This window comes from Amia ocellicauda, unplaced genomic scaffold (assembly GCF_036373705.1).
Source record: "Amia ocellicauda isolate fAmiCal2 unplaced genomic scaffold, fAmiCal2.hap1 HAP1_SCAFFOLD_91, whole genome shotgun sequence".
Lineage (NCBI taxonomy): Eukaryota > Metazoa > Chordata > Actinopteri > Amiiformes > Amiidae > Amia > Amia ocellicauda.
In genome coordinates this window covers 60,484-86,210 of record NW_027103016.1, presented here as the reverse complement: position 1 = coordinate 86,210, position 25,727 = coordinate 60,484, and the positions used below count along the sequence as shown (strand labels likewise).

Genomic DNA, 25,727 nt, shown 5'->3' with positions numbered 1-25,727 from the left:
TAGATTCAGGCCTGACAGGGGGTGGCAATCCCTCACCAGAGAGTGGCGGAGACCTGGCCTTTCTTGTCGCAGCGGTGAGCAAAATACAGAGCTCCATTAAATCGTTTCAATCTGAGACGCGAGAGTCTATTGCTACTCTTCAGGGCTCCGTCGATTCGTATGGCAGCCGACTGCAGGAGGTAGAGAGATCTCTGAGCGACTGAAGACTCTGTATAGGAAGTTGAAGAAAGTGTGTTGTGATTATTATATAATGTTTTATATTAATACTAGCATTAGAAGTAGTTTTGTATACAGACTGAGCAGATTCGATTTAGCAGGACAAGTAAAGGGTCAACAAGGTCGATTTGTTAGAAACTCCTGTCAGTAATGAAAGATCACACAGTGCCGAAATAGCCTACAGCTGTCTGCTGAGAATTTGTTTATGACTTAATCGTTTCTCCAGATAGGCAGGAATTGTTTCTGTTAACGAGCGATTGACATTAGGTAAATGACGACCGTGGGATCGCATCTTCCTAGTGCACATCAAAGACGGACATCTGCTTTGGATCCATCACCTCTTCAGGGGAGAACAGATCATAAAACGGACCCGGACATGTATCTTCTGATTGGATGAACGGCCATAAGATGTTACGTCATTTTCCTATAAAGTTGTACTCATGTTTGTAAACATTAAGTCTCACTGAAGGAATTATTTCTGACGTGGAGCTTCCGAGCGGCTCGATTAAAGTTCTATTTGCTTTATCTCCACGACTTCTCCACTTATTTCCCATACGGTTCTACACATACATATATATATAACAGATCGGGCTTTTTTCTGGAAAACCATAACTCTGGTCTTGTCCAGATTGACTGCCAGGGCCCATTTCTGACAGTACTGCTCTAGTAGCGCCAGGTTCTGCTAAAGCCCCTGCTCTGTGGGCGACAGCAGCACCAGGTCGTCTGCGTAGAGCAGGAACTTGATCTCTGTGTCATGGAGAGTTAGGCCGTGGGCGTCAGACTGCTCCAACACTGTGGCCAACTCATTGATGTAGATGTTGCAGCCCTGTCTCACTCCCCGCCCCTGAGTGAAGAACTCTGTTCTTGAGTTGCCAATTTGAACTCTGCATTTGTTTTCAGAAAACATTGATTTAATGATGTCATAAACTTGACCCCCTACACCACTCTGTAGAAGTTTATAAAATAGTCCTTTGTGCCAGATTGAGTCAAATGCCTTTCTAAAGTCTACAAAACAGGCAAATATTTTTCCTTTATTGTTTTGGGTATATATATATATATATATATATATATATATATACATATATATATACGTATATATGTATATATACATATATATATATATATATATATATATATACATATATATATATATATATATATATATATATATATATATATATTTATATATACATACATACATTCATACATGCTAGAAAGTCATTACTATGTTATCTTAAAGGCTAACTAAGCAGAACATATATCATTATAGAACAGAGTTCATAGGTCTACACATGGTTTTAGGGAACAGGCACGTAGGTCATACCGTTTGACATTGTCTCCAAGGTTCTCATCGTTAAAATAACAAAGTGAAATCAAACTACCTTATGGCCTCCTGACCTTCTAGCTTGACCTTATCTTTCTGGAGTATGCAAGAGAGAAAAACAGGTGTGAGAAAAGAATTTCTAACTTTCCTTCCATATATACATACATACATACATACATACATACATACATACATACATACATACAAACATACATACATACAGAAAATAAATAATAGAATTATGAATCACAATAAGATGTAATGAAGTACAGAAAAAGAAAATGTAATAAAAGGTGATCTTTAATACATACAAATAAAGAAAATAGGTTTACTATTTCCAGATTCCTTTTTTGAAATACAATGACATGCATTACAAACGAGTATTTACATTATAATTACAGCCGGTGCTCATGTGTCACTGTGTCCCTCAGGCTGTGGTAGGCGCTGACATATTGGGCAGCCAGGGTGGCTGTGTGTCCCTCCCCCAGGAGGACTGAGCGTTTTTCTTTTTTCTCAGTTTTGTCACAGGTTGGGTGGGCATCCATTATGTTGTTACAGAATGTGTCCCTTATTTTGGGCTAAAGTTTTCCGTGGAGGGGAACGTGAATCAGTTTGTACCATTTTTGGGAGGATCTGCCTTGTTGGAGCGGAGCTGTGATCCAGGTGAACAGCAGATCGGGCATAGGTGGGCATGTGGGCAGAGGAGTAGGAAGGCCGGTCAACCAAATAAGCTTGCTAAGGTACGCAGAAGCAGCAAACAGCCCCCCCATCCAGCCAGCCAGCCACTCTGGCTGGCAGTGACTGAGTGGTTGACAGACGGCAAGCAACGGAATGTACGTGCTCTGTGATGTCATAGCAGTCAGCTGAGAGAGGCTCGTGATGTCATCGCTGAGCTGGCTGGCTGGCGGGCTGGCTGGCTCTGTGTTTGTGTGTGTGTGTGTGTGTGTGTGTGTGTGTCTGTCTGTCTGTCTGTCAATTCATTTCAATTCAATTCAAAGGTGCTTTAATGGCATGATCTATCACAATATTGCCAAAGCAGATACAAATGTTCTATCAAACAAGACAAAACATTGCAATACAAGATTCAGTGGAACAAATATCAAACACATTGAAATAAAATTACGTAGAATATAAACCATATTTGTTGTTTGTATCAAAATTTGTGTCATGACATCAGAAAAATCACTGTTTTTATTTTGTTTTGCAAATGGAGTCCCACAGGCTGGTGTCTACACACTATCTCGCAGGCTGTGGCAGGTGGATACATATTGTGCTGCTAAGATGGCAGTGCGCTCCTCCTCTCCCAGCAGGACGGGGAGTTTGCAGCAATCGGGGATCATGTTGAACTCAGGGATTTGCATTTTGAATATTTTAAAGTATGTCTCCCTGATTTTTGTGTATTTAGGGCAGGACAGCAGGAAATGCGCCTCTGTTTCGACCTCCCCTAGGTCACACTGGCTGCACAGCCGCTCTTCTCTGGCAACCCAGAATTTTCTGTTGCGGCCTTTTTCAATGGCGAGGCTGTGGTCAGTGAGCCTGTATTTAGTTAGATTTTGTCTCTCTTTTATATTTTGGATTTTTAAGTATTCAGCCAATGTAATGTTTCTATTCTGGGCCCGGTAGCATTCTAATTTGTTTTGTAATTCTAATTCGTGTCTCCATTCTTTTGTGTATTTGCTTTTCAGGTACATGTCAATTTTCCCAATTGTTGTTGTTTTGGTCATTGTGTGTTCGGGCTCTGTGAGCCTCAGAGCCAGCCGGCCAAGGGGGTCCTTGTCTGGGGAGAGGTGGTTGCTCAGTGGAGCCTTGTATTGTTAGGACTGGGTCTCTGCTGTGTTTAGGTGCAGCCAGAACTTGGCTGCTCTTTCTTGTGCAGAGTGAAGAGTCCTAATTCGGCTCTGCAGGCGATGTTGGGGGCGTTTCTGTGTACGTGTAAGATGTTTTTAATAAATTCTAGGTGGAATATTTCCATGGGGCTTTTGTCCCAATTTTTGTTATTGAGGTTCATGAGGGGACCCCACACTTCGCTCCCATATAGCAGGATTGGTTAGATGATGGAGTTGAATATTTTAATCCAAATAGTTATTGGTATTGTTGTTTTCCCAAATCGTGTCTTTATGGCATAAAATGCCCGTCGTGCCTTGTCTTTTAATGCGTTTATATCCAGGCTGAAGCTCCCTGACACACTGATGGTCAGGCCAAGGTAGTTGTATCTGGTGCAGTGCTCAAATACAGTGCTGCCCAGAGTGAAGCAGTACCTGTTTCCCTGAGATCGGGCTTTTTTCTGGAAAACCATAACTCTGGTCTTGTCCAGATTGACTGCCAGGGCCCATTTCTGACAGTACTGCTCTAGCAGAGCCAGGTTCTGCTGAAGCCCCTGCTCTGTGGGCGACAGCAGCACCAGGTCGTCTGCGTAGAGCAGGAACTTGATCTCTGTGTCGTGGAGAGTGAGGCCGGGGGCGTCAGACTGCTCCAACACTGTGGCCAACTCGATGATGTAGATGTTGAACAGTGTTGGACTCAGACTGCAGCCCTGTCTCACTCCCCGCCTCTGAGTGAAGAACTCTGTTCTTGAGTTGCCAATTTGAACTCCGCATTTGTTTTCAGAATACATTGATTTAATGATGTCATAAACTATACCCCCTACACCACTCTGTAGAAGTTTATAAAATAGTCCTTTGTGCCAGATTGAGTCAAATGCCTTTCTAAAGTCTACAAAACAGGCAAATATTTTTCCTTTATTGTTTTGGGTATATTTATTTATGAGGGAGTGTAGAGTGTAAATATGATCGGTTGTGCGGTGTATTGGTAGGAAGCCAATCTGACTCTTATTCAGGACACTGTGCTCGGTAAGGAAGGCCAGTATCCGGGCGTTGATGATACTGCAGAACACCTTCCCCAGGTTACTGCTCACACAGATGCCCCGGTAGTTATTGGGGTCTAATTTGTCTCCACTTTTAAAAATCGGGGTGATCAATCCTTGATTCCAGACCTCAGGGAAACACCCGGCTCTCAGCACCAGGTTAAAGCGTTTGAGCAGAACCTCCTGCAGCTGCGGGCTGCTGTGCTTCAGCATCTCAGGGCTGATGCTGTCGGGGCCGCTGGCTTTCCTGGGTTTGAGGATTTTGAGTTGATGTTTTAGGTCCTGTATTTTGTAATTGGGTTATCTAAGGGATTTTGATTATTCTTAATGATTTCTTCCAATTTATTTAGGTTTTTTAATATTTTAACCTGTTCTGGGTTTGGATTGTTTTCAACATTTTGGTAAAGTTTTTCAAAGTGTGTTTTCCAGATTTCTCCATTTTGAATTGGTATTTCATTTTTTGTTTTTGGGGTATTTATTCTGCCCATATAGTGGTCTTTTTTCTTCCTGAAGAGTTGCTTGTAGTGCCGCAGGGCCTGGCAGTAGCTGGCCTGGTTGTCGGGCTCTCTGTGTTTAGTGTTGGAGAGATGTCTCAGGTGTTTCCTAGAAGTTTCACACTCCTGGTCACACCACTGTTCTTTTTTTCTTTTAGACGATTTTATATTTTGGTTTTTAATTGTTTTAATGTTTCATTTTAAAGCCAGTCTTTCAAATATTTCATTCAATGTTTTGGTGGCTGAGTTTATTCCGTTTTGGTTTATTTGATAGTGTGAGGATTGATATCTGTCTAACATGTTTTCAATCTCATCACTATTCAGGGCTCTTGTGTAGTTCTCTGTGCTGGGCTCTGACCATCTGTAACTGGGGGGCAGGGAGACCAGTTTTGTGGGAAGTTTGGCTCTGATTTGTGGCTGCGCTGATCTTTTTAGGTAAAGTGTTATTTGGCTGTGGTCTGATAGTGGAGATTGTTGTCTGACTATAAACGCATTGATGGCTTGTGGGTCCAGGTCACTTATGGCGTAGTCCACCACACTTCTGCCCAGAGCCGAGCAGTATGTGAATCTCCCCAGAGAGTCCCCCCTGGTCCTGCCATTGATGATATATAGACCCAGGCTTTTACATAGGCGCACTACCTGCTTCCCGCTCTTGTTTACCACGCTGTCCTGGCTGTGTCTCAGTGTGGAGGTGTGTGTGTGGCACAGCGGGGAGTCTCAGAACAGGTGTGTGTTCCCCTCTGCATTGATGTAGTCCATCTCTCTGCCAGTCCTGGCATTGAGATCGCCACACAGCAGTACAGAGCCCAGGGTCTGGAAGTGGCAGATTTCTTTTTGAATCTCTTGAAAGCCTTCCTCATTATAGTAGGGGGAGTCTGCGGGTGGCATATAAATTGCACATAGGTATATATCTGTGTTATTTTGTAGGGTGTCTTTTCTGATTTTCAACCGCAGGTGTGTGTCTCCTCTCTGTACTGGGCATAGGGCTGCTCGGAGCTCCTCCCTGTACCACACGATAATCCCCCCCGAGGCCCTGCCACACCTGACTTTGGGTTTTTTATAGGAGGGCACAATCAGCTCCCTGTATACATTGGGACAGGATGTAGACATATCTGCACAGCACCAAGTCTCTACAAGAATGAAAACATCTGAACTATTTACAGTGTTGATCAGTTCAGGGTCTGTGCTCTTCATTCCAAAAGTTGAGGAGCGTAAACCCTGGATATTCCAACTGCTTATTTTAAAGGACATGTTAATATATTTTATTATACTTGTCTCTTCTACATAAGAAAGTTTAATTTGTGGTCTACAACTGATATTATATTACTATTAATAATTATATATGGATATACATAATGTATAGAATTCTATTATTATTATTGGTAGCGTTATCACTCACAGATTTAATCTTTGCATCAAAATATCAGAATAATTAAATTACATTTTTTCTTACTCTCCATCTCCACAACCATATATATGTGTGTTGAGGCTCAGTTAACTCAGCAGTGTGGTACAGATGACACTGAGGAGTTGCCTTATCTGGGCCAGCTGGGCGGCATTGGGCCTCCAGGCTCTGGAAGCCGCTGCTGCGTGGCTGTGTGGCTGTGCTGGTCCCCGGCTGTCCGCTCTGCTGTGCTGGACGGGCCCTCTGGGGATGGGGGGTGGGGCCGCGGGGTCTCAGGGGCTGGGGCTGGAGTGGGGCCGGTGGCTGGGGATGCGGCCGGGGGCTGGGGGGTTTGCTCCTGGTCTCGAGGTGGGGGTGTGTGGGGTTTCGGCACAGGGTTGTGTCCTTGAGGACCTTTGCGAAGATCCTCACACCCGTCTTGTTGAGGTGGTCGTGGTCATACAGGTGATGTGGCTGGATGTCTCAGTGGTGTGCCAGGTGTACATTGGGGAGGAGGGCACATCTTCGGGACACATCTGCGTTGATGGCCTGGATGATGTGCAGGGGCATGTCTGTGCGCGGCAGCAGTGTGGAGATGGTGATTTTGGCAGTTGGGAATTCCTCTGTGGCTTTCGTTGCCACCTGTCTCAGGGCTGAGGCCACATCGCCCATGCGGGCACTCAGGTCGTTAGTGCCGGTGTGGATGAGGATGTGTTTGACCTGGCACAGCCTCCTCTTGGAGAGCAGCTCCAGGGCTCTCTGTGCTGTCGGGCACCAAAGCTTTTTCACTTTTCACCCAGGGAAGAGGCACCTCTCATCCAGGAACTTCCCATTGGAGTCGCTCAGAATGACCACCTCTGTGTTGACCTGCCACTCCGGGTTTGCGTCGGAAGTGGTGGGGGCAGCGGGTGTGTTTTGGGGGAGTGGCGTTTCAGGGGTTTGTGTATTAGTGGCAGGTCTGGTGATAGTGGGGGTGTCAGGAGTGGTGGGGAGTGTGGGTGGATCAGTGGGTGTGTCAGTGTTGGAGGTGTCAGGGGTTGGAGGTGTTGTGGGGTCAGTGCAGTGTAGTCTCTGTGCTCCAGTGATGTGTAGCTCCTCTCTTAGCTCCTCCAGCTGGCTCTGCAGGCTCCTTAGCTGGCTGTGCTGGGGTGTCCTGGTCAGCTCCTCCCTCGCTCTGCACAGCTCCGTCCTCAGGGTTTGACTCTGCTCCTCCAGGTCTCTCACTGCTGCTCTCAGCTCATGGATCTCAGCCTTGTGCTGCATCTTTAGTCTGTGCATCTCATCCCGGAGCTGCGCAAACTCCAGCTCCAGCACTGATAGGCATTCCTTTAGTGTTTTAATGTTGCTGGAGAGTTTTGGGTAGACAGGAGGGCAGTCTGTGGGAGATTGGGCACTGTCTGGCTCCGTGTGGCTGGGGGCAGACTGCAGGGTGGCCGGCTCTGGCACTTGTTTCTCTACCTCAGTCTGCTGCTTTGAGGTGTGGAAGCCGAGAGATAATTGGTCCAGGCTGCTCTCGCTGCCCTGCACCATGATGGTCCCATTGTGGTATACATTAAAAGTGAGCATCACACTGTCTGTGTCTTTCTCTACCAGCACTGAGATCTGCCTGCCTCTGCTAATGCCCCTCTTGTTGTTATTGGGGTATGTCTGGCACAGGGTTTTGTGAAAGGCGGTGTAGAACAGTAGATTGTTCTTGACCCTGTTTTCTCCTTTACCGGTGTAGTCTAGGATGAGGGTCTCAGGAGATGCTCTCATCACAGCTTGTTTGTAGTCCTTCTTAGCCTGTGTAGAGCGAATGTCTTCAGGGTATCGGATTTCAAAAGGCAGCTCTGCAGTCAGACTGCTGTTCGATAGATTTGTATCAGTCTCAGTGGCAGTTGGGCTCTCTCCTACTGTCACTCTATTCAAAGTGAGCTCTGCATTTTCATTAGCTGAGTCAACTACTGAGAATGCTTATTTATTTTATTTATATATATTGTTTTGTTTAATAATTTGTGTCTATAGGTGAAAGGTCTTACCTCCAATTCTTGTCTTCAGCTTTTCTTTTCTGACTTTTCTTCCTGAACTGTCTCTCTGCTTTCTACTTTTTGTGTTTTTATTAAAATTATTATTTTTTGAATACTTTTTCTTCTGAATTTCTATTCCATGTCTTCTGTGTATGTTTATAGTGCTATATATTCATTTGTAAATGACAAATTAAATCTGCTTATGTATAAAAACAAATGTTTTTTAGGAGCTCATATTCCTCTCTCTCTCTCTCTCTCTCTCTCTTTCTCTCTCTCCCTCTCAATTCAATTCATTTGTATTGTCAAAGCAATTGGACATACATACATATACATATATATATATATATATATATATATATATATATATATATATATATATATATATACACACATACATACATACATATATACATATACACGGAAAATGAATAATAGAATTATGAATCACGTAATCAAGTACAGAAAAAGAAAATGTAATAAAATGTGATCTTTAATACATACAAATAAAGAAAATAGGTTTACTATTTCCAGATTCCTTTTTTGAAATACAACGACATGCATTACAAACGAGTATTTACATTATATTTACAGTCGGTGCTCGTGTGTCACTGTGTCCCTCAGGCTGTGGTAGGCGCTGACATATTGGGCAGCCAGGGTGGCTGTGTGTCCCTACCCCAGGAGGACTGAGCGTTTTTCTTTTTTCTCAGTTTTGTCACAGGTTGGGTGGGCATCCATTATGTTGTTACAGAATGTGTCCCTTATTTTGGGCTAAAGTTTTCCGTGGAGGGGAACGTGAATCAGTTTGTACCATTTTTGGGAGGATCTGCCTTGTTGGGGCGGAGCTGTGATCCAGGTGAACAGCAGATCGGGCATAGGTGGGCATGTGGGCAGAGGAGTAGGAAGGCCGGTCAAGCAAATAAGCTTGCTAAGGTACGCAGAAGCAGCAAGCAGCCCCCCCATCCAGCCAGCCAGCCAGTCTGGCTGGCAGTGACTGGGTGGTTGACAGACGGCAAGCAATGGAATGTACGTGCTCTGTGATGTCATAGAAGTCAGCTGAGAGAGGCTCGTGATGTCATCGCTGAGCTGGCTGGCTGGCTGGCTCTGTGTGTGTGTGTGTGTGTGTGTCTGTGTCTGTCTGTTTTTCTGTTTGTCAGTCTGTCTGTTTGTCTCTCTCTCTCTCTCCCTCTCAATTCTATTCATTTGTATTGTCAAAGCAATTGGACATACATACATTCATACATATATATATATATATATATATATATATATATATATATATATATATATATACATACATACATACATGCTAGAAAGTCATTACTATGTTATCTTAAAGGCTAACTAAGCAGAACATATATCATTATAGAACAGAGTTCATAGGTCTACACATGGTATTAGGGAACAGGCACGTAGGTCATTCTGTTTGACATTGTCTCCAAGGTTCTCATTGTAAATAACAAAGAGAAATCAAACTACCTTATGGCCTCCTGACCTTCTAGCTTGACCTTATCTTTCTTAAGTATACAAGAAAGAAAAACAGTTGTGAGAAAAGAAATTCTAACTTTCCTTCCACACATACATACATACATACATACATACATACATACAAACCAGAGGCATGCAAAAAAATATAAAGAGGAAGAAAATGTTGTATAGCACATACAAAAGGGATGGTGATGAAACAAAATACATAGAATATGTTGAGCTGCAAAGAGATCTTAAGAAAGGGATCAGGAAAGCAAAGAGGGAAATAGAAAGAAACATAGCTCTTGGAGCTACAACCAATGCAATGAGCTTTTTTCAAAATTACAACAGCAAGCGGTCAATTAAGGAGGAGGTGAAACAGATAAAGAGCAAAAATGGAGGTATCTTGGAAAACGAACAAGATGTGTCAAATATTCTAAATGAGTATTTCACAGAGGTTTTTAGAAAAGAAGAAACAGATGACATGCCACAGGTTGACAATCAATCCAGTCAAACCCTAAGAGAGATCAGGATAAATGAGGAGGAGGTACTAAAGGGACTAGCAGAATTAAAATCAAACAAATCACCTGGGCCAGATGGGATATTTCCAACAGTACTTAAAGAAATGAGGGAAATTATGTATAGGCTGCTAACTCGATTATTCCAAATGACACTTAGAACAGGGGATGTTCCCACTGACTGGAAGACAGCAAATTTCATACCAATCCACAAGAAAGGGGACAAAACTGAGCCAGGAAATTACAGACCAATCAGTCTCACCTGCATCACCTGTAAAATGTTGGAAAAAATGATTAGACAGAAAATAAGAGGAGCATCTCAATGAAAACCATATTCTTGGAGATAGTCAACTTGGGTTTAGACGAGGCAGATCATGTCTTACTTACTTAATAAATTTTTTTGAACATGCAACTGCAGCTGTAGATCACGTGAAAGCATATGATATGATATACTTAGATTTCCAAAAAGCTTTTGATAAGGTTCCACACCAAAGACTGATCCTCAAATTGGAAGCTGTAGGCATTCAGGGTAATGTAAGTAGATGGATTATGAACTGGTTGATGTATAGGAAACAGATTAGAGGAGTCACTTCTAACTGGAGTGAGGTTGTTAGTGGAGTTCCACAGGGATCAGTACTAGGGCCTTTGCTTTTTCTAATCTATATTAATGATCTGGACTCTGGGATACTTAGCAACCTTGTCAAATTTGCAGATGATACTAAAATAGGTGGCTCAGCAGATACAATCTTGGCAGCACATGCTATTCAGAGGAACTTAGATAAATTCAGTTGTGGGCTGACACCTCGCAAATGAAATTCAATGTGGACAAGTGCAAGGTAATACATGCAGGAAACAAAAATGTCCACTATAATTACACTATGGGAGGTACAGATCTAGATGAAGTAATGCATGAGAAAGACCTAGGAATCTATGTGGATTCACTTTCTCCATCCAAACAATGTGGGGAAGCAATACAAAAGGCATACAGAATGCTAGGGTATATCGTCAAAAGTGTAGAATTTAAAACAAGGGAAGTAATGTTAAGACTGTACAATGCGCTAGTTAAACCTCATCTGGAATACTGTGTACAGTTCTGGGCACCACACTTCAAGAAGGATATTGCTGCTTTAGAGGCAGTTCAGAGGAGAGCAACCAGACTTATTCCAGATCTGAAGGGAAAGTCCTACTCGGAGAGACTGAGGGAACTGAACCTTTTCACCCTGGAACAGAGGAGATTACGTGGGGACTTGATCCAAGTCTTCAAAATCATGAAAGGTTCCTCAAACCAGAGGAGCTTTTCCAGATCAGCAGGGACACACACACCAGGGGAGAACAAATGGAAATTGGGCTTCAAGGCATTCAAGATGGAAAGTGGTAGAAGCTGAAAGTTTGGGAACATTTAAAAATAGACTGGATAGGATCCATGGATCACTTAGATATTAATGGACACCAAACGAGCATGATGGGTCGAATGGCCTCCTCTCGTTTGTAAACTTTCTTATGTTCTTATGTTCTTATGTTCTTATGAATGTTCCCTAAGCATGTTTCAAATGTTCCCTAATTTATGTTACAAATGTGCCTTAGCACCTCTCTCTCTCTGTCTCTCTCTCTCTCTCTCTCTCTCTCTCTCTCTCTCTCTCTCTGTCTCAATTCAGTGCATTTGTATTGTCAAAGCAATTGGACATGCATACATACATACATACATATATATGGAAAATAAACAATATGTGTACATCTCTGCATTAATGGTGCCCTAACAGATGTGCAAGTTACATGACAGACAGACAGACAAACACTCACACACACTTTCACACACACACACACACACACACACTTTCACAGACAGACAGACAGACAGACAGACAGACACACACACACACTATCACAGACAGACACACACACTTACAGACACACACACAGACACACTTTCACACACACACAGGGGAATAGGCACCCCACCCTGACACGTATAGAAGACTGGATAGGGAGATATAAATAGCAACGGGGAGACTCTTGTACTTGGTGTGGCTCTATCCATATAGTGGGGCCAGCAGCCACTTAGCAGGTGTAGCAATAGAAGCTCAGCCTGGGGAGACTGGATTTAGCATTTCCTCTCCATTTTGATAAGTATCCTTAATCATTTCTGCAAAATACTTCTATGATACCTATGTATGTTTTTTACTTGTACTATATTATACTATCAAGTATCAGTGTACACATACAATGTGACCTGTTACATTAATACAGAGGCCATGGAAGGCCAGATCAGTAATAGCCACTGTCCCCTGATATTACACTTTTTTACAATCACTTTGGCACTCATTTCAGAACCTTGATGTCATTTTTCAAAACTCTAGACACAAAACTCACACCCAATGATCAAAATGCACATTTTTCAATTGCTTGGATACAATACACATCAACCTCAGATCATTTGTTCATTGAACTAAAATGACACAACTTAACATCAAAGAATTACCATTTCAAAATGCAATTCACACATTACATCTGAGATCACTGTCTATTCATTTCATTACAAAGATCTAACTATCAATTGATACAGCTGCTCAAAATGATAAGTGACTGTTGCATTACTCTTAATTCATAGTTTTATGGAAACTGACGAAGAGTATTCCATGTTTCGATAATGAAAGTTTCAGGATAATGAGATCCATTGACACCAATAACCGAGGAGCATGAACCAGTTGGACTACATTATCTATGGATGTAATATTTCATCATCATTCATCATCATGTAGCACTTTTCCACACCATGTTTTCAGTGTGGAAGGAAAGTTGGAAATTCTTTCTCTAATACCTGTTTTTCTTTCTTGTATACTTAAGAAAGATAAGGTCAAGCTAGAAGGTCAGGCCAGAAGGTAGTTTGATTTCTGTTTTTTATTTACGATGAGAATCTTGGAGACAATGTCAAACAGTATGATTGAAGTGCCTGCTCCCTAATCCATGTGTTGATCTATGAACTCTGTCCTATAATGATATAAATTCTGCTTAGCTAACTTTTAAGATAACATAGTAATGACTTTCTGATTATAACCAGCTCTTTGATTTTTGTGTATAAAAGCTCTGACTGTTAAAATGAAGGCAGAGTGACTTTGGGATCTTCTTGAGTCACTGTTCCTCTCCACGCTGCGTGTATTAAAGGCATTGCAACTAACGCTCCAACCTGGTTGAAGATGATTGTTCTTCCACATCAGATTTGACATTACTGTATGTATGCAGGCCCTTGTAATTGCTTTTCCAATACTGCCAACTGGTTATTGATGATTGATTTCACATTGTGGTACGAGTATCGAGTGAAATGAGTGCTATCCACCCCAGCAACACAGTGATAACATGGAGCCGGCAGGTCATCCAGGTCACAATAGAGGTAAAGCAGTGGGAGGAGGAAGACGTGGTGGTCAAAGGAATGGAAGGGGACATGCACCCCTTCTGAGAGGTGGTCATGGGCCTCGTCATAGAGGAGGGCTTAGGGCTCACCAGAGAGGCAGCCATGGGCCTCATTTGAGAGGTGTTGGGGGAACGTGGTAGAGGACAAGGCCACGGACCAGACAGCGGCAGCAACAGCAAATAGTGTCCAGTGAAATCCGAGAAATAGTTGTAGAGCATGTTGTAAATCATGGCATGACCATGACTGAGGCAGCTACAATGATTCAATCAAACCTCAGAATCAACTCAGGATCAACTGTGGCCTCAATCATCAGAAATTTCCGTACTGAGAAGCGGCAAGTCTTCAGCATGCACAAAACATTAGGCTACTCTCAATTGTCAAATGACTGTATACTGCATACCAATGTGTAGCACAGAGTATAGTGTGCCTTTTGAAAGAAATGCAGACAGAGTGAAGCAGCTGATGACTGAATATGTTCAGGTATGTTCAGTTTCAAGATGCCTCTTGTGAAAAATGGTTGTGAGAACCTGAACCTGAACACAGGGCTGATGGAAATTTAGAAGTACGGTAATCAATCCTTTGTTTTGCTTTTTACACTAAGCCAGGTGAGGAACACTGCAGTTGACATTTTACTGTAGTTTTGTTCTTTTTTGTAGCTAATTATTGTTGCATGGATTCAAAGAAACCTATGGTGTGATTTGATTGTATTGTATTGTATTGTATTTCAGATTTTGTTCAATGATTCCACTGTGTCTGTAGTATTCTCTCTACTAGTCCTTTTACAGTGATGTATTTATGTGTAGTACCATAATGAAACATGTATCACATATTTTGTACTACAATATTTAATGATTGTACGAACAACTACACAGTGAAACTATCGGTATCTTCTGTTTTACTATGTTACTATGGTATTTCATGATAAATGAGTTATTTGAACCAACAAGTCTGCAAGTGCAAGGTTTCTTTAAAGATATGAATGCACAATGCAATGTCTTGAACATTGGACAGCCTGTGTTACAAGTGATGACCGTTTTGAGTTTTGTGTCTAGAGTTTTGAAAAATGACATCAAGGTTCTGAAATTAGTGACAAAGTGATTGTAAAAAACTGTATATTCATCCTATTTAATGTGCTCTTTTAAAATGTACTTTTCTTTTTTATGTTGCCATTTCTGTTCTACCAATGTTTCAGTTGTTAGCCAAAGATTGACAGAGTACATCTCATACACACAGGCCAGACAGCAAGGATTTCTTTTTGAAATTCAATTAAAAATGCTGCATGAACTCATCAATACGATTAGAGCTCCTGAAAGCAATATAACTAACTCACTCTACAGCATCTCATTAGCAGTGAAAAGAAACCAAGAAAGTTGGGACAGTCGACTGTTTACCACTATGTAACATCACCTTTTCTTTTAATAACACTTATTAAGCACTTGGGCACTGAAGACACCACTTGGTTAAGTTTAGCAAGCGGGATTTTCCCCCATTCATCCATTATGCATTTCCTCAGCTGCGCAACTGCACAGGGCCTTCGTTGTCTTAATTTGCACTAGTGCGCCACACATTCTCAATTTGGAGACAGGTCAGGACTGCAGGCAGGCCATGCTAGCACCCGCACTCTCTGCCTATGCAACCATGCGCTTGAAATCTGGGCAGAATGTGGTTTGGCGTTATCCTGTATGTATGTGTGTGTGTGTGTGTGTCTGTCTCTGTGTGAAAGTTAGTGTGTGTGTCTGTACGTGTGTGTGCCTGTCTCTGTGTGAAAGTGAGTGTGTGTGTGTGTATGTCTCTCTGTGAAAGTGTGTGTGTGTGGGGGTGTGACAGTGTGTGTGAGTGTCTGTCTGTCTGTCTGTCTGTTTGTCTGTCATATAACTCGCACATCTGTGAGGGCACCATTTTTGCAGAAGAGATGTACACATTTTGGAGCAACATATGCTGCCATCCAGACCTCATCTTTTCCAGTGACGTCCCTGCATTTTCAAAAAGATCACATTTTATTACATTTTGTTTATCTGTACTTTATTACATCTTATTGTGATTTATACTTGTAATGTTTCTTTTCCATATATATGTATGTACAGTGGGGGAAAAAAGTATTTGATCCCCTGCTGATTTTGTACGTTTGCCCACTGACAAAGAAATGATCAGTCTATAATTTTAATGGTAGGTGTATTTTAACAGTGAGAGACAGAATAACAGCCAAAAAATCCAGAAAAATGCATTTCAAAAAAGTTATAAATTGATTTGCATGTTAATGAAGGAAATAAGTATTTGATCCCCTATCAATCAGCAAGATTTCTGGCTCCCAGGTGTCTTTCATACTCTGTTGAAGTGCTCCTAATCTCAGCTCGTTACCTGTATAAAAGACACCTGTCCACAGAAGCAATCAATCAATCAGATTCCAAACTCTCCACCATGGCCAAGACCAAAGAGCTGTCCAAGGATGTCAGGGACAAGATTGTAGACCTACACAAGGCTGGAATGGGCTACAAGACCATCACCAAGCAGCTTGGTGAGAAGGTGACAACAGTTGGTGCGATTATTCGCAAATGGAAGAAACACAAAATAACTGTCAGTCTCCCTCAGTCTGGGGCTCCATGCAAGATCTCACCTCGTGGAGTTTCAATGATCATGAGAACGGTGAGGAATCAGCCCAGAACTACATGGGAGGATCTTGTTAATGATCTCAAGGTAGCTGGGACCATAGTCACCAAGAAAACAATTGGTAACACACTATGCCATGAAGGACTGAAATCCTGCAGCGCCCGCAAGGTCCCCCTGCTCAAGAAAGCACATATACAGGCCCGTCTGAAGTTTGCCAATGAACATCTGAATGATTCAGAGGAGAACTGGGTGAAAGTGGTCTCAGATGAGACCAAAATCAAGCTCTTTGCCATCAACTCAACTCGCCGTGTTTGGAGGAGGAGGAATGACCCCAAGAACACCATTCCCACCATCAAACATGGAGGTGGAAACATTATGCTTTGGGGCTGTTTGTCTGCTAAGGGGACAGGACAACTGCACCGCATCAAAGGGACGATGGACGGGGCCATGTACCGTCAAATCATGGGTGAGAACCTCCTTCCCTAAGCCAGGGCATTGAAAATGGGTCAAATACTTATTTCCCTCATTAACATGCAAATCAATTTATAACTTTTTTGAAATGCATTTTTCTGGATTTTCTTGTTGTTATTCTGTCTCTCACTGCTAAAATACACCTACCATTAAAATTATAGACTGATCATTTCTTTGTCAGTGGGCAAACGTACAAAATCAGCAGGGGATCAAATACTTTTTTCCCCCACTGTACATACATATATATGGAAAAGAAACATTACAAGTATAAATCACAATAAGATGTAATAAAGTACAGATAAACAAAATGTAATAAAATGTGATCTTTTTGAAAATGCAGGGACGTCACTGGAAAAGATGAGGTCTGGATGGCAGCATATGTTGCTCCAAAATGTGTACATCTCTTCTGCAAAAATGGTGCCCTCACAGATGTGCGAGTTATATGACAGACAACAAGACAGACAGACAGACAGACACTCACACACACTGTCACACCCCCACACACACACACTTTCACAGAGAGACATACACACACACACACTCACTTTCACACAGAGACAGGCACACACACGTACAGACACACACACTAACTTTCACACAGAGACAGACACACACACACACACATACATACATACATACATATGGAAAAGAAACAATACATTTATAAATCACAATAAGATGTAATAAAGTACAGAAAAACTAAATGTAAGAAAATGTGATCTTTAATACACACAAATATGTATGGCTGGTCGGATGCGTCTTGGACTCGGGTTCCTCTTCATTACGTATAACGCTTTTGCCTTTTGCTAAAGCTTTCCGTGGAGGGGATCGTGGGTGAGTTTGTACCATTTTTGGGAGGCTCTGCCTTGTTGGGGCGGAGCTGTGATCCAGGTGAACAGCAGATCGGGCATAGGTGGGCATGTGGGCGGAGGAGGAAGGCCGGTCAAGCAAATAAGCTTGCTAAGGTACGCAGCAGCAGCAAGCAGCCCCCCCATCCAGCCAGCCAGCCAGTCTGGCTGGCAGTGACTGAGTGGTTGACAGACGGCAAGCAACGGAATGTACATGCTCTGTGATGTCATAGCAGTCAGCTGAGAGAGGCTCGTGATGTCATCGCTGAGCTGGCTGGCTGGCTGGCTCTGTGTGTGTGTGTGTGTGTGTGTGTATCTGTGTCTGTCTGTTTTTCTGTTTGTCAGTCTGTCTGTCTGTCTGTCTCTCTCTCAATTCAATTCATTTGTATTGTCAAAGCAATTGGACATACATACATACATATATATATATATGTAGCGTAAGGTACACTTATAAATTTCAATTAAAGAAGTGAATTCATAGTATCACCTTATCACGAATCCTGGAGTCTTTTAGAACTCAATTTCTGTAATAATTGGACGCAGACACCAATTCCAAAGATATAAATTGTCAAATTTATTTAAAAACAAAGACTAAATGTAGCACTACACTAATTATACAAAAGGGAAAAACTAATTAAAATTCAACTCTAGATCAACAAATCAAAGACAAATCACTTCCGTGACCAAATCAAAGACCATGGGATCACATAGGATAACACACAAATCGTTAAACAAAAAAGGTTATAAACACATTGACTACAATACCGGTTAGTAATTCTAGGAATCACTAAGAAACAGTTGAAAGTGCTAAATTGCAGTTTCAGAAGATGAAAAAAAACTGTAACTGATGGGATATGTAGTACTTTATACTCGAGTGGTCTATGCGATTACACCCTGTTGGTGTTATTAAGAACGCCAAGTACCAGAATGCAGAGCGGGACTGTTTTTTGTGCCGTGACTTGTCGGGGGAAAAACGCGCAGAAAAAACGGATGAGAAGGTGAAGGTAGTATGGCGGTGATGCACGCGTTGGTGAAGTGGGAAAGCGGGGTCGACAAAGACTCTTACAGCGTGATTCCCACTGCTTGCTTTCGCAATTTTGATTTATTCAGCATTGCTGATGATGACGAAGAGACGACTCGAAACTTCAGAGCAGAGTGGAGAGACATGAACAAACCTCCAAAAGGTGGATGGCCTGTCCATGAAGCGCAGATCATTATGACTGGTAAAAATGTTTATTTAAAAAAAAAAAACATTAAAGTCTTTACATGCTATTTGATATATACAATCACAGTATATTTGAAATGAATGTTTAAGTTATTAATGTGTTGTACTTCTAACATACTCTTATAACATGGTAGGTGGTGGTGAGGGCACTAAAAACTCGTCATACTTGACTGGCATTTGTAAGAACGATTTATTGTGTGTTGTGCTTTACAATAAAATCCCCCAAATCACAAAATAAATTAAACCAGATATAATTTAACTTCAGTTTTGATTCAGTGTTGGCTGTTCATCTTAATTTGTATGGTCAAAGCACAGTATTTTTATGACAAATAAATATAATCCCCAAATATCTGTGGACATAATGCAGGGTTTTATTTATTTTATTTTTATTTTAGGAAAAGAAGGTGAACTAAGAAGAAAACTTAATGACCTAACAAAAATGCCCTCTCCTAAAATGAAGAGAGTACCTAAAACAAACAAAAAACTTCAAATTTCAGATGATAGTGACCTTGATGAACCACAGTTACCGGTGAGATAATTACTGCAAATATTAAATAAATGTATTGCAGGATTGTTTTTTTTTAATCATTTTCATATATATATATATATATATATATATATATATATATATATATATATATATATACATTTTAAACTCTTTTTCTCTCTGAATACAGCACAAAATAAGAAAGAAAACCGATGGAGCTTCAAGAATTAGATCCCATCACATTCTACAGACATTTAAAGAGTCCAGTGAAGTTGAGCTACAGCAAAAAGTTAAGCAGCTCGATAAGGAAAACACAAGACTTAAAAATGAAAACCAATGTCTTCGAAACCGTATGGTTGATGGTAAGTTTTTTTATTTATAGCAAATAATTCCTTACCTTGATAAATGTTATTCTTAAGTAATTTAGATTCCAGAGTAATGTATTATAGTTGATCATACTGAAGTAATCTAGAACCACAATACAGACTCGTAATGTGCACTGTCTAATAGTTTAATAATACTGATTATTAAATAAAGTTTTTCAACATAACTTCATAATCCTACATTAATGACTATATGCATTACATTAGACCTGGTAATTGTTGTATTTTATCTTTTTTATTTTTTTCGTAGCTAATGTTAATGACCCACAAAAAGGTCAGTTTGCCAATAACATAGAGCAAGTCTCTCAAGTATAATTGCAGGCATTGATGGTTTTGTTTTCACTTTGTATTAAATATATTACTAGAAATGATTATCAATCAATTTTGGACAATCTGAAAAAAATTGTAACAAAAGCCACATTTATCAGCAATGAAGACAAAAGTGTGTCACCATCAAGTGGTTCTGACAGCCCCACAGCAAATTGTTCTGAATCTGACAAAGAATCACCAAAACAGGTGTAACACTCTTGGTCTACAATATTACAAAGACAAGGTAAAAATATATATATTGAAAACAAATATTGGTTGTAAACAATCTAATGATGCTACATTATCAGGTATATTCATAGTTATAGTTGATAATAAGAATGTAATTGAATTATGGGTGTCACAGATTCACTGACTTTATTATGTCTGTAAATTAATAAACTTAGAATTGAGACATACTGTGGTCTTTAATAACACATTTCTGTAACAAAATCACAGCCTCACTGATAATGTCTGAGTATTCCACTTAACATAATATAAGAATAGTTTGGGGATAAACTTGTTTTTTATTTACCATTGTCTTTTAGGTGGAAATATTCCCAGGCACTGGAGTTTACATTGACAAACTGTCCTGGATCCTTGCAGAGAGGTGCAGCACGAATACGTCATATGCAAGAACCCTGACGGTTGCTGTCTTTGACTTTCCAACATTACTAAAGAGCAATCTTCGTGGTGGTGGCAGAAAGAGAGATCCAACTTCGGAGACATTAAGATCCTCATTGATGTTATTGAGGATCATATACAGCTGCCTTCGGAAGGACACGACGTGTTTCAGTTGCGGGGCTTTGCAGCCCAGCGGGACCCTCTTAATGCCGGACATCAGCTGCCCGAGCCGGTGCGGATGAACAGAGGGACGTTAGACAGCGTTACCTTCCGGGCAGGAGCAGCGAGCGGCAACACCGGGGTGAAAGTGTCGTCTAACACTGTGCCATTAGCCACTAGCTGATTGAGCAGATCAGTGGTTTTTAAGAAGATAACAATGGCAGCAGACTTGATATTTTCACACCCTGCTACCTCCCCAACCGCTAACACACACTGCTCTAGGGGGCAGAACTGCACCGGAGCGATCTTGACTCCATGGCGTCGGGTCAGTTTTTCTTATCAAAGACGCATTCAGGGGGTCCGACCCCCCGACCCGGGAAGAACTACCGGAACTCCCCCCTCCCCTCCCCTGTTCCCCCACAATAAGAAAAGCACTGAAAACAGAAGACAAAATAAACAAACTGAAAAAAGTAAAGCAACAAAAAAACGCAGCCAAAGGACAGAGCTCTCAGCAGCACTCCCGCTCACTGCAGACCCCTCCCACACACTCCCAGCTGAGAGAGAGAGAGAGAGAGAGTGTTAGTGTCTGTCTGTCTCTCTCTCTCTGTAGATGCATCATAGGGAACATATGTAACAATCTCTCTTTTTGTTTACCAAAAATGAGAATTAATGTATTTCAAGTGGGTGTTGCCTTGGTTGGAAACGTTTTAAGATTATTTATGAAGTGTAAAGTGGATTTGTCTCAGTTCTCTGTAGTTTTCAATGTATGTGCCATTCAGTAGCGTTCATGTTACAGATATGCCCTATGCAGTGGTAGGGTCAATAAAATGTCAGTAAAACTTTATTTTAGCAATTATGGAGGGGAAGAACTGCAAATAGAGGGTCCCCACTAATTATCTAACTTACCAACAACGTTTAAAATTAGGTCTTGCGAAGCTGCCAAATAATGCTGTATAATCGTATGTGTCTTCATACAACGGCTGCTATAGTCTGATAGCTTTGATTATATATATATATATATATATTTTCTTGTGAACCACAAATGCTATTTGCTTGATTTTTACAGAGTATGTTATAAATACCATTCTTATGAAGCCTGACAAATTGTATGCTGTAATTATGAATATTTTCAAATCATTTGTTTGTTTTTCCTAACATGTTACAAATGTTCCCTATGTGAAAGATGCATTATATCTTAATAATGTCTAAACAATTAAAGATATACAGATTATTATTTTTGGTAAAGTTATAATACATTGCTATTAACTATGTGTGTCAGTAAAAGTTTAAATTTCCTAAAGGATTTTTATTGATCTTGCAAAATAAGTGTTTAGGGAACATTTGTAACATAGAGGTGGGTTAGCCACCGAGTAAGGGCAGCGGCTCCGGCTCCAGCACCATCACCATGTCGCTGGAAAAGCACTAAGTGAGCTCACAGTGAGCTCAGTGTAATGTCTGCTCTGGTGAGCTCACAGTGTGACCTAGTCGTGAGTTCACGTCTTCACTGGGTAGTCCTTGACAACTTAATTGACTCAAATCTTGGGCTTAATTGGTCAAAATGACCATTGGTTGAAGGTACTCAGGGACTGATGTGTAGAGAGACTTATTAAACCTGCAGGATTGTGGTTTTCCCAGATCAGAATTAACCAGATCACCACAAAGGAACATGGTAGGTGCTATTGCAACACACATTACACAAATACATTGAAATCCAAGTTTGCAGTGGTCCTTGGGCCATTGTGTGGTGATCCAGATCACTTCAGCAGGAATTTTGCAGCGGTCTGGACTACCTCTCTCTCTCTCTCTCTCTCAATTCAGTGCATTTGTATTGTCAAAGCAATTGGACATGCATACATACATACATACGTCTGATGAGTCTCGATTTCAGAGTCAGAATTTGGTGTATACAGAATGAGAACATGGATCCATCATGCCTTGTTACCACTGTGCAGGCTGGTGGTGGTGGTGTAATGGTGTGGGGGATGTTTTCTTGGCACACTTTAGGCCCCTTAGTGCCAATCGGGCATCGTTTAAATGCCACGGCCCATTGTTTCTGACCATGTCCATCCCTTTATGACCACCATGTACCCGTCCTCTGATGGCTACTTCCAGCAGGATAATGCACCATGTCACAAAGGTCGAATCATTTCAAATTGGTTTCTTGAACATGACAATGAGTTCACTGTACTAAACTGGCAACCACAGTCACCAGATCTCAACCCAATAGAGCATCTTTGGGATGTGGTGTGTAGCGTTATGTTGGGTGTATTTGGATAAGAGTATTTGGGCTCTGAGCTGAAGCACGGATCTAAAGAAGACCTCTCCCCCCCAAAGTTATCAGATTTCCTTAGCTCATCAGCTTGGAACTGGTTTGCATCAAAGTGACAGTTTTGGGGAGGATGGCACCGAGAAGAGGCCAAATAGTTTGTTATTCTGCTATGAGATGTCTGGAGAAAGGGGCCTGTTGGTGATAAAAACTCTTTGAAGTGGATGAGAGCTGAAATCCCGACATAGAGCTACGAACCCAGGCCAACCGGCATTTCCAAAAGATGGCATGGATTGACATCAGTCATAAATCAAGCCCCCCTCCAATAGGACACTGGGGGCTGAAACCGAAATCCAATCTCAAGAACTCAGGAACCAATCACCTATTGATCTGACAGACTATAAAGGACAAACACGGCCTTTCTTTCTCTCTCTCTCTCACCTGAACCAGTAACTCGCTGCCACAGCATAACCTGTAGCTCTGTTGCCAGAACCGGAATCAGAAACCAACCAAGTCTTTGCCGGCAACAGAAGAGTTAAACTGGGAGAAGGAGATTGAGCCGTACGAAGAATTCTTTTAAAGGACTTTATTAAATAAAGAACTTTACAGACTGCACTGCCCGCCTGTGCCCACCTGATCAGTGGAGTTTTACAGCTGGACAATTGACTAAGTCGACTGAATACGAAAGTGTCAGTCATTTAAATAGCTATTTGAGTCTTAAGAAACTTGACCCTTGGAACAAACAGGGCCCTGCTTTCCTCAAAGACTTCATCTTCAAGTAACTACGGTGGAACCCCAGCTTACAAAGAAGATTTTGTGCACAACCTTGGAGCCTTCAAACCAGTGGAAAATCTGTTTGGAAACGACTCTACTTTCGCGAAACCCCAACTTCCAGGTGCATCGACTGAGTGGAAGTTCTTGGACAAAGCCGAACCGGACTGCCTTTGTTCCAACCACACGGAACTCGTGCCGTGTGCTGTTATCTGAGCCGGAAGCCAGAGAGGCCTATCTGCGACGAAGTTCACATAAGTTTAACAGTTTGGAGTTCATGATTCATGACATTTGAGAAATCAATTAGAAATGTTAATCTGTGATTCATAACTCTAGAATGTGTAATATCATTTAGTTTTCTTAAATATAAATGTGTGTTGCATTAAACTGTTTTGTTGATAATTTTAGAAATAAAATCTGTCAACGCCGAGAAATATCTTCTCATTCCTGTTTTACTGTTTATTCTGAAATTGACACAAGTTAATAGACATTAGATTAGTGGTGGCCCTGCCTATCCTTAATCATTGAATAATAATCAGTTAAGGGAAATTGTGGTAACAAGTAATGATAGGATCTTTCTTGGCACCTAAACGTAAATGAGACTGATATATATATATATATATATATATATATATATATATATATATATATATATATATATATGAGAAGTTACCTGACATAAATACTAACCTGCGTAGTTATTTAATGTGTGACTAATAATACTAACGAGAGACTCACCTTCGTCTTACTAACCGGTATTGTAGTCAATGTGTTTATAACCTTTTTTGTTTAACGATTTGTGTGTTATCATATGCGATCCCATGGTCTTTGATTTGGTCACGGAAGTGATTTGTCTTTGATTTGTTGATCTAGAGTTGAATTTTAATTAGTTTTTCCCTTTTGTATAATTAGTGTAGTGCTACATTTAGTCTTTGTTTTGAATAAATTTGACAATTTATATCTTTGGAAATGGTGTCTGCGTCAAATTATTACAGAAATTGAGTTCTACAAGATTCCAGGATTCGTGATAAGGTGATACTATAAATACACTTCTATAATTGAAATTTATAAGTGTACCTTACGCTACATAATTGGTGCCCCGTGAGAGGAATCTTAGACTGAAAAGAACTAAGTTCTGTAATAGTTATTGGAGAGCTTTGTCCAGAAATCCAGATTCCAAAGGTTAGTAACAAGAAAACTTTTGTAGGCACGATACACTGTTTGTACTCTAGGGGACGCTCTAGAATTGCCCACGTGGTATGTGTATTTTTCTTTTTTTTTTTTTTTTTGCTGGAAGTTCTGTCAATACCCTCCAGCCTTTAAGAGACATCATGCAGCCAGGCCTCTTGGCTTGCGGCCACACCGTTCTGAACGCGCCCGATTTCATCAGATCTCGGAAGCTAAATGGAGCAGCGCCTGATCAGTACTTGGATGGGAGACCTCCTGGAAATACCAGGTACTGCAAGCTTTTTACGTCTCCTGGGTAACTTCATCGTAGATCTTAATACTCTCTTTCTGTCTGGAGGAGATATAATTGATGAAATGTACACGTACCCGGCTACTTTCAACACCCTTTGCTGCACTGATATTTTTTCCTCCATTATTCTTTTTCTTTTTTCTTTTTTCTGGAAGTTCCGTCAATATCCGCCAGCCTTTAAGAGACATCATGCAACCAGGCCTCTCGGCTTGCGGACACACAGTCCTGAACGCGCCCGATCTCGTCAGATCTCGGAAACTAAACGGGGCAGGACCTGGTCAGTACTTGGATGGGAGATCTCCAGGAAATACCAGGTGCTGCCAGCTTTTTACGTCTCCTGGGGAACTTCATCGTAGCTCTTAATACTCTCTTTCTGTCTGGAGAAGATATAATTGAAGAATTGTACACGTACCCGGCTACTTTCA

The 25,727-nt window shown here is 41.2% G+C and overlaps 1 non-coding gene and 2 pseudogenes across 1 annotated transcript; all 3 read left to right on the top strand.

Annotated features, from left to right (window-relative positions):
* Positions 1–17,518: 17,518 nt before the first annotated feature.
* LOC136745323 (U5 spliceosomal RNA) lies at positions 17,519–17,633 on the top strand. Its single transcript, XR_010816085.1, has one exon. It is a non-coding gene; the product is annotated as a U5 spliceosomal RNA (small nuclear RNA).
* Positions 17,634–25,174: 7,541 nt separating this feature from the next.
* Positions 25,175–25,293, top strand: LOC136745308 (uncharacterized; annotated as a pseudogene).
* Positions 25,294–25,509: 216 nt separating this feature from the next.
* LOC136745318 (uncharacterized) lies at positions 25,510–25,628 on the top strand (annotated as a pseudogene).
* Positions 25,629–25,727: the final 99 nt, after the last annotated feature.